The 9894-nt window shown below is 40.9% G+C and overlaps 1 protein-coding gene across 1 annotated transcript in view; it reads right to left on the reverse strand.

Annotated features, from left to right (window-relative positions):
- LOC116699633 (cadherin-12) overlaps positions 1-5275 on the reverse strand; it is a 55545-nt gene extending 50270 nt beyond the window's left edge. The window contains exon 1 of the mRNA XM_032532312.1: positions 5086-5275. The gene's annotated coding sequence lies outside the window, so the exon portion shown is untranslated. The remainder of the gene's footprint in view (positions 1-5085) is intronic.
- Positions 5276-9894: the final 4619 nt, after the last annotated feature.

Genomic DNA, 9894 nt, shown 5'->3' on the forward strand with positions numbered 1-9894 from the left:
ATCAGCATAAAGGATGTATAATAGAAATAACAGGATCCATACGCAGATGTACCACCCAGAAATAGCCTCTCCTGCTAAAGGAGGAGCAGGGTTGGGTATCGTTTTCTGGGGGGGGGGTTCGATATCGGTGGAAAAACAATACTTTAAATCGATAGGTAAAAAAATAAATAAAATAAAAACCCTAACCTGTCACAAACCCTGACTGTAAACCTTCTTTAATACACCAATACATAACACTGTCATACTTTGTCAATCCATATCAGACATGTGCAAACGTGGGTTCAACCTGGAAAAAAATTCAATCTTCATACATTACATTTTAAAAATGACGATAAAAACAACTGAGCCAAAGTAGATGGAGAGAGGAGAGCATGTAGAGGGAAAGACAGGGAAGGGGGGGAGGGAGAGACGGCAGGTGCAAATCCCAGAACCCAGGAGTCATCAATCTTCCACTGAGGTGGAACAAGACGAGCTGCCCCAGTTGGAGCTACCCAGAAACTCTCCACATTGCCAATGTATTACTCTCGCTCATTTCCATTTATCACCAGCCTTTCCTTCACCATGGCGAGAGGAATTTGACAGGAGACAATGTTTTTTTCCACATTCATTGAGTGGCAGCCTTGATTTGAAAAAAATGCAATCTGCACTGTAGCCTTGAAAGCTCATCACATTTGGAAAGGCCAAAACACGTCCTTTATAAATTCAGTATTTTTTTCGACTCTTTGGTATAACCTGCGTTTTTTTTTTTTCACTGTTATTTGAACATATTCCACGTATTTATTGCTTTATGCACCACATTGACTGCTGCAGTAGAAGACCGCCCTGGGCTGTGCAGGGCGTTGGTCGGGGGGGATGGATGGGTCATAAAATCCAGGGCTTTGAGCAGGGGAGCAGAGGTTGTGTCCCTACAAACTGGTGTTTGTGTCCCAGGAATACTCCTTTAACCCTCATGTTGTCCTCGGGTCAAACTGACCCGTTTTCCTATATCAGTGTTCTTTTTAATTCCCCAAAATAACAGGATTGATTCCACACAACGATCTTTGGCAAGTACAAATCTCTACTTTCATTCATTTAACAATTTCATTTGAAAAAACAAATTGAAGTGTTTCTGAAATAGTATTGAGTAAAAGTTGACATATTCCAGTCTGATTATCCATCAACATCCATTCCTTTAATGTTAGTCTAAATAGTTCCTAACTTCTGCTTTTCTAACTCAAACATTAGGTGTAATTTTCTAAAAATTAGGTTTATTGACCGTAATTTCCCAAAATAACTATAAAACTAAAGTTAATAAGTTAGTGTAACGTAGTGTTGAAAATGTCAAAAAAAGTGTCAAAAATAAAAAAGATTGGTTGAAAAAAGGGCCAAAGACGTAAGAAAACGTTAAAAACATCCAAAAAAAGTGTTGATTTTCAAATTTTGACGGAAAGACAGCACAAGGGTTAAACGCCGCCGTTCAAACGCTGTTATGAGGAACATTCCAGTGGCCCCCTCCATGATGGTTTGTTTTTGTTATGTGGCGCTAAAGTCAAGTGATGTTGCCGCGCTTACCCCTCCTACCTGTTCCTTTGGCCACTTGGCCAGTGTGAATGTAAATGACAAAACCAGTTTTGGGGGAGAATAGTTAGTAAAACTGTTTAAAAATGGACCTATGACTACGTTCCTGTAACTACTAGGCCGGAAAGACGCTATTGTAGTTGTAAAAACACTAGATACAAGTATTAGTATTATAGTATTATAGGTGTCCTTTACAGGTGTGCTATGTCCTTAAGAAGAACGACTTCAGCCTGTTTTGGGGCATTTTTACATTGTTGTATTGGTACTTTTTTCTGTATTGGTACTTTTACTGTACTTAACTGAATACTTCTATCACTGCTGTGGACATGATTGATAGATAGATAGATAGATAGATAGATAGATAGATATTTATTGATCCCAAAAAAAGGGGAAATTATGGTGTTACATGGACATGTCCCCTGCTGCTACCACATGACACAGTCCGAGACCCTAATTAGACCCTTAATCAGTTGTTTCCCATGAAACATTTCTGTATTTACTGCTTAAGTTGTGTTTCATTAATGTGTGTTCTACTTAGAAGTGTGCTCTCTGTAGCCATGACTGGAGCCCGACCAACCAGCAGAGCTTCAGAAGACACATATAGGATTTGACTGTGTCCTCGGACAGAGGAACAACATTAATTCCATTATGAATGACCACATCTGTGTTCCCCTGTTGCTGCGGGCAAACACCACTGAATTAGCAGCAACATCACAGCTGTTTACATCTGGCTGGTCCACTGGGGCACAAACAAGCACTGACCAGGATCTCTACATGAAAAATGTATAATGTCGATAGATAGAGTATTGCACTTTGTTGTTGCTATGAACGTTATGGAAGAGGTACCATTTTTTATCAGACTGTCTCAGTGGAAAGGTCATTAGCACCATTCATCTCATGTTTACACCTTCACACCATTGAGTAATTTGCTTTAGCACAGATCTTATTCCACATGTGTGATAATGAGCTTGGGAACAGGGTAAGACTGCAGGGAGTTAGACATTTCAAGAGCAGTTTTGAGCCACAGCTGAAATGTTTCTGGTCATTGCACCATGACTTTCTCACCAGGATCCACACTACCCTGAGGTTGCAGTTGCAGCAAGCACGAAGCCCAGAGTAAAACCAGGGCAGCTATCTTTTCTTCTTCACCTTTTAAATGTGATTCATCCATTGCTGGCTTTTAAATATGACACATAACTGCCACATTATTATTTTGTTTGCATTTGTGCAAGTGCTGCAGCCACGACCCGTAAAACACGGATGCCATTCATCACTGTAACAATTTATTTGCTATCGTGCTCCCACTGTGAGCGTGGGTTAGCTTAGAACAAGTGCCTTTGTGACCTTATTAATGGTAGTTTGACAACATATTTACCAGCTTTTTACATTTCTTTCAATATTTTTTTTTTTTTAAACTAACCTGTACAACAAGTCCTCCTTAGCATTGGGCTGATATAATGAAATTATTGTTGGGTCTTTGTAAATTATAGAGTGTGGTCTAGATCTACTCTATCTGTAAAGTGTCTTGAGATAACTCTTGTTATGATTTGATACTATAAATAAAATGGAATTGAATCAAATTAATGCCCATGGTTTTCAAATAACACGGTCACCAATCACTAATGGCATGCACTCATACATGCTGACAGAAATTACTATGCATTTGGTATTCATTATGTCTATTTTAGAACACAAGCATCTGTGAACACCATCATCTATACTGGGACCAGAATCTTCAATTCCAACAGGTTGATCTAATGTAGGAGGTTAGTAAATCCTCAGATACTAAAATCCTCCACCTAAGACTAAGACCCAGGTGCTATTGGATATCAGGGCAGAGACACTTGATATGATCTACACCGTACAGGGAGACAGTCTTCATATATAGCTAAGAGGAAAATCAGTCATGCATTTTCCCATGTCCAACATCACACTCCAGTTCTGTTATTTCATTTAGTACAAGTAGACTGTTCAGGCAAGACGCAGGGCTGTTGTACTTGAGACTCAAGTCCTACAGTACGACATCCCTGCAAGACACTTTTATGTTGTCTCGGACTCGTTGCTGACTCATTGGTATTTGGACTCGGACTCGTCTCGGACTCGGCATTGAACTCGTCAAATATTCTAGTTGGTCTCGACCGAGTCCAGCTCTGCATGCTTTTGTTCTGGAGTAACGTCCTCCATCAAAACAAAACCGTTGATTAAGCGCGTTGTTCAGGAACAGGTTTTAGTTTGATACCGCTGACTTTGTCACCTGTTCCTGTACGATACTTTTTTCGATACCGATTTTATAAAATCCATATGAACCAAAAACGAGATAACAACATTACACAATACGTTACAAATCTTTTTATTTATTTTGTGGTTCCTACGACACAAGCGCTGTCTCTGTGTGTAACGTAGATTTTTGTCCTGCATCTACAATGTGTAACCTAAACCCTAACCCTCCGAACCAGCCTCCAACTCATTCACTGTGTCCTTTGTTGTATCCTCCGATTTTTACTTCTGTCCATCCTTTTCATTGAGCCATATCCATAACTCCACTTCATTAACATCCAAAAATATTTTCCTCTTCACACAATGGCAATATTACAATGACTCTGAAAGTTACCATGTTTCTGTGAGTAGACTATAATTGCTCATTTGAAAAAGGTGCAATGCAACTCTTCGAGTAACATAATGTACACAAATAATTACATAATCAGGTGTCAATATATTGCATTGCATTCAGAGAAGCTTCACCTTTCATTTTCCCAGAGTACAGCTACCACATGTATGCAATGTAAATTAATAAAGAAAAGGGTTATTCCATTATTGTAGAGAAGTTTGTGTTACATCACTGGGAAATGTAAATGATGCATTTAAATTAAATGTAAATGACGTACTGTACAAGCTGAGATATGTATCTGGAATTTTGTGAGTGTTACATTTCCCCCTCACATCTCACAGTCAAGTTATAAAAAAAAAAAACAGTCAACTTCAAGCAATTGTTGTTTTAAGGGGGGGGTGATAAAACTTAATGTGTAAATGTATCTTTCATGTGTTAACCAACCAATCTGCCACACTAAAGTCCTGACTTCTCCTGTCCACTAACCCTATTAACCAGCCCTGCAGCCGGCTGAATGGATGCTGAACCTCCTGACGGTTCAAGCGTCCCATCATAAAATCATGAACTGATCAAAGGGCTTAAACCACGGACATGGTCTTCCACCGAGTGCACAGGCTGTCCTGCTTAGGAATGCACAACATGTCCCAATGGCAGCTCCTCTTCTTCAGCTGTCACTTCTTTAATTGATTTAAGAGAGCCTATAGAGGCTCCCCGACCCCACACTGGCTTACTGTCCCACCTCTCCCGTTAAATACTTTGGGAATATCCTCGATACTTGGCAACATATGAATGTTAATCCATCATTAAGAGACGGACAAGTACCTCAGAGACTTCGTTTGAGAACTCGAGTGTAGAGTCAGTGCTCTTGTGTTCGTTTTCTGATCAACAAGCGTGTTAGGAGTGAAAAGCAGAGCAGTTACCTCATACAAGCCTCTCTGTGTCCCTCCGAGCTGCTGCCGAGTAGACTAAGTCCACACATTTCCTGTGACTCTCCGTGGCGATATGTCTCCCCTTTAGTTTACCCTGTTGAACTAAAAGCCTGCTCCATCTGCCCTTCTCCCTCTCTTCCTTCGACTCTCTTCTCTGTGTATCCTCTCAGCTCTCTTTATCTTTCTCCCTCTAAGTCCCTCCCTCTCTCATCCTCTCTCTCATACATCCCTTGACCCCCCCCCCCCTCTCTCTTCTCTCTCTTTTAGTACTTTCATCCAATCCTCTCTCCATTCTGTCTACTTATCATTCACTCTCTAGGTTTGTCTCTAAAATGTAAATTTGCCTAATTGGCAGAACCTTAATTAAGTGCTGTGTTGCAAAATCAGGTTGAATGTAAAATAAAATGATTTTTAATGGAGTCAGAATCAGATTCAGAAAATAATTTATTGCCATGTGACAATTACAAGTAATTTCTGGTGGTGGATGGTGACTACATAAAATAAATAATAATAATGAAAAATTCAAATGCATTAGAAACAATAACATAAATCAACAAACACATACAGTATAACTGCTTAACAATAAGAAAATAAGGCCGTATGATTCAGTGCATGATGAGCAAAGATGATGTGGTATGTGCAAAAGTTCAGTATACATATTATGTGTAACGGACAGATTGTAGTCCAGGATGTCTGTTGTATTATGTATAATGTGTCCAGGGATGGGTGGGGATATTGTCGTCAGAATGGGAAGAACTGGAAAAACCTTGATTAGTGTTCATTTTGGATTTCATTTGGTGCAATTTTGTCACTGACTTGCTGACAATTCTGTAGTTTTCACATTTTCAAGTGTGAGGCAACGTTTATTTCCAGACGGTAGTTAACTAGGAGGCTGACATGAACTTGTAATCATGGTCTGTATGACTATATACAAACAGTGCAGAGTTGCAGTCAGGACATGTTGATTTTAGCACATTGACTGTAAAGAAATAGTGAGCGTAGCATCAGTGACGTTACACATTGGTTTGTGGATTGCCATTTCGAAGCTGGGGGCATTTTGACCATCGCCATCTTGGTATTTTGGAGCCTTGAGTGACCATATTTGGACAGAAGCGTGGAGTTGGGGAGGATGACGCGGCTAAGCCAGTGTCTCTATTGTTTCAATGGCGCTGATATAGGCTAAATGCTAATGAAAGAAAGTTTTTTTTTTTAACCCTTCTGAAGCGAGCAGGATTTTGCCGGCAGGTGAACACGGACCTGCAGGTACTGGTGCTGTACATCTGAATGTACGGCAGTACACAGAGCCGGTATAAAATCTACAAAATAATCCCTCAAGTTACCAGCTAACGCTAGCGCTAGCTAGCTTGGTTGGAAGAACACTGAACAAGACTTTGATGTTAAAACACAGTGAGAGCGTGAAAGTGTAAGATGAAAACACGGACAGCACCTAAAACTGAAAAATGTTCACAAGGTTTTTATGTTTTCTTGTTAGGAGGCGGTACGGAAGCAGTTGGTTAGAGCTAGCTGTGTAGCATAGCCTCCAGTCCTCAAGCTAAACTAGGCTAACCACGTCCGGACTCCAGCTTCATACTTGATCCTCCTCTGAACACTGATATTGGTCTTGTCCTGTCACTGTTGAACACTCTTTGAACATTTACTAATTGTATTCTATGATAGAAGTAATATTGAGCAACAACATTACATTTTTATTGTAATGTATTCTCTCTTTATGTTGCTGTTTCTCATTCTACACGCTGTTGTTGAAAATGTCACTAAACTTGGATATCTCCCTCTCTTGCAGCAGTCTCTCCCTCTGCCTCTTCTTCTATTTTCATTTGTTTTATTCCCTTGCCCCGAACCCCCCCCCAATCCCTCCTAGTAAAGATAGTTCAGAGATGTTGACAGAGTATCAGTCGAGAAGATTCCAGGCAAACGATCTGTTCCTCTGCCGGCTGTGTGTTTTTTTTTTTAAACTTTTTTTTTGCTGTATTGTAGCAAAGACGCTCTCTGACTGCATCTCCCCCGAGCTTCTCAAGCAGGGTTCTCTCCCAGCACTTAATCTCTCACATACACACACACACACAATATCTTACAAGTATGCCTCTTCTATGACAACCTAGCACACAGTGATTCCTGCATAAACATGAGCGGAGGATGACTTTACCTGTAAGTGTGGTTGTGTATGGAAAAAAAGAAAAAAAAATTACATCTCAATCTCGTATATATATATATATATATATATATATATATATGCACACACGCACACACACACACACACACACGTAACCCAAATATTTGATATGTATGACATGTACTATGCTGACACACTGAAAACACCTCTGATGTGACATTCTACACTTGCAGCAGGTGAACACACAAACACACATACACGAAGAATAAATTGTGGATTAGTGTCATCCCCTCCCCCGTCTTGAAGCTCGACACTTCAGGGCTCTCTGGTGTCACGAATACCCTCATCCTAGCTCTCATCTTGACCAATTACACGCTTAGCATGAGATAAGAACTTTATTGTCTGTTTACACGTCATTTTTTCGTCCTTCATCTGCTCCAACAATCAACGCAATAACCAAAACACAAAAGCATCAAACAAATCTGTAAGCTAACCCTCCAATAACATGTGGCGCTGTGTGTTTACAGCAAATACATATTAATAAATGTGTGTGTACTGTGGCCAATCACATGCAGCCTCATTACCCAACGGCACAGCGCTCGGTCTCGCTGGATGAGTAGTTTGACAGATGATCAGAGCTGTTCTATATGTGTCTTTAATCCAACTGCTAATCATGTCACAGTGGAGGACAGAACTCACTGGGATTTGGTGTACAAGAATCTGTTTATTGGACAGTGGGAGTGGGTTGGTTGTGAGGGGTTCTGGGTCCGAAGCAGGCTGGTGGCTGGCAGTAGTGGTGGTGATCTGCCCTGTAAAGTGGCTTTGAGTTAGTTAAAAACGCCTTATAAATTCAAGTTATTATTATTATTATTATCATCATCATCATGATAAGGAACTGGTGGCAGGTGCGTAGAGAGAAACAGCAAGAGGGGGCGTGTCCACACTGTGGAAAATGAAGGTGACAAACAGAAAACATCATCCGCACTGCAGGCATGCGCACACACACACACACACACACACACACACACACACACACACACACACACACACACACACACACCAGGCTGTCACTGGGATGTGACAAATCAGAAAAAAGCTGCTATTGTTGCCTTTTCGATAGAGCTTTGATGGATGAATGTCCCTCACTGCTGACTGACCTATATACAACCTTGCTCTCGTATTGCTCCCTCGCTTTCTCTGTCCGACTTTTTCTTTTATCTCTTTGACAGACTACCGTGGTGACCCACCGTCTCTGCCCGGGTTACTTCCACTTTGTCTCTCTCTTATCTCTCTCGCTCCTTGCTTATTTTTTTTCTCCAAATCTAAAGCAGAGACCAAAACAGGTGAGAGGGACCAATGTTCATTCTAACTGGATGTATTGATCTTAACAATCTCTTTGCCCAGTGGTTTTACAATTCCAAGAAGGATCAAAGACCTTGAGATTGTGTTCGATCTATTGTAAATGATAGGCAGCAGGTAATTTGACATCTTACCTTGCATGGGAGCTGAATTCTCACAACATCACGTCATCACGTCAGACTTGTGGGATCACATATAACACAAAATCTCAGCTTTGAGAAATGGGTTTGTGTCTACCAGATACCAGCTCACGGAACCAATCAGCATCCGGTGAGGTGCTACTGGCAGCTGCAGGCGTGGTTTAGGTGTGAGTGACGGTGGGGAGACTTGTTGTTTTGAACAAACAGTCGCGGCCTTCTCTCTCTCTCACACACACGCACACATATACATACACACACACACACACACACACACACACACACACACACATTCATTGTCTGACTGAGGTTTGTGCAACTTAGAACCTATGGCCCCGACCATGGCTCTGAAATAACACTAGCTTAGTCTCGCTTTGCCAGACCGTCCTCCAAAGCGCCCTGAAGGAGGGTCTGGCTACTCCACATAGCATTCGGGGATCTGCTGTAGTTTAATGGCATTTCTTTAAACCAATCAGAATTGTTATTGGGCGGTGCTAAGCTCATTGCAGAGCTGTTGCAAAATAGTTTGATTGGACACGCATCCGGTGGAATTTCCTGCAGCACCGGAGCAATCCCGGAAGTGGAAAACAAAGGACATAGACTATCACTAGTCTAACTGTGCTGTGTATTTAAGAAGCCATGCCGCTGTCCGCGGTGCTAAAGTAGCAGATGGATTTGTAATTGTAACTTTTCCTGATTCACGCCCTTCTTTTAGTATCCATACACACGTTTTCATAAGCTAGAGCTGTGTCCAACACACGTCCAAACTAATGGAAAGCAGGTTTCAGTCTGTGACATGTTCACGCTGTGAAACTGTCACAATGGAATACCTGGAGCAAGGCTGACAGCCACGCTAAATGCTAACTAATGATAACATGCTCACAATCAATTGAAGGTACACTGTAGTACACCTCAATAGTATGGAAATTATAGATATTACAGTATTATAGAATAATATTCTATACCATACCTTTAAGATTGCATTATCCTTGATTGCTGTTATTTAACAATATTTCTAGGAATTACTATAGTTTTTTTTTGGTTTGTACAAAGAAGAGTAAAACTCCTAACCAATGAGTTAAGGCCATTTAAATGTGTCACGTGTCAACGCCACCTACAGATGAAACGCTCTCAAACTGTGTAGGATTGCTCAGAAATGTACATGTGTAGAGG

Source organism: Etheostoma spectabile, chromosome 12 (assembly GCF_008692095.1).
Source record: "Etheostoma spectabile isolate EspeVRDwgs_2016 chromosome 12, UIUC_Espe_1.0, whole genome shotgun sequence".
NCBI classification, from domain to species: domain Eukaryota; kingdom Metazoa; phylum Chordata; class Actinopteri; order Perciformes; family Percidae; genus Etheostoma; species Etheostoma spectabile.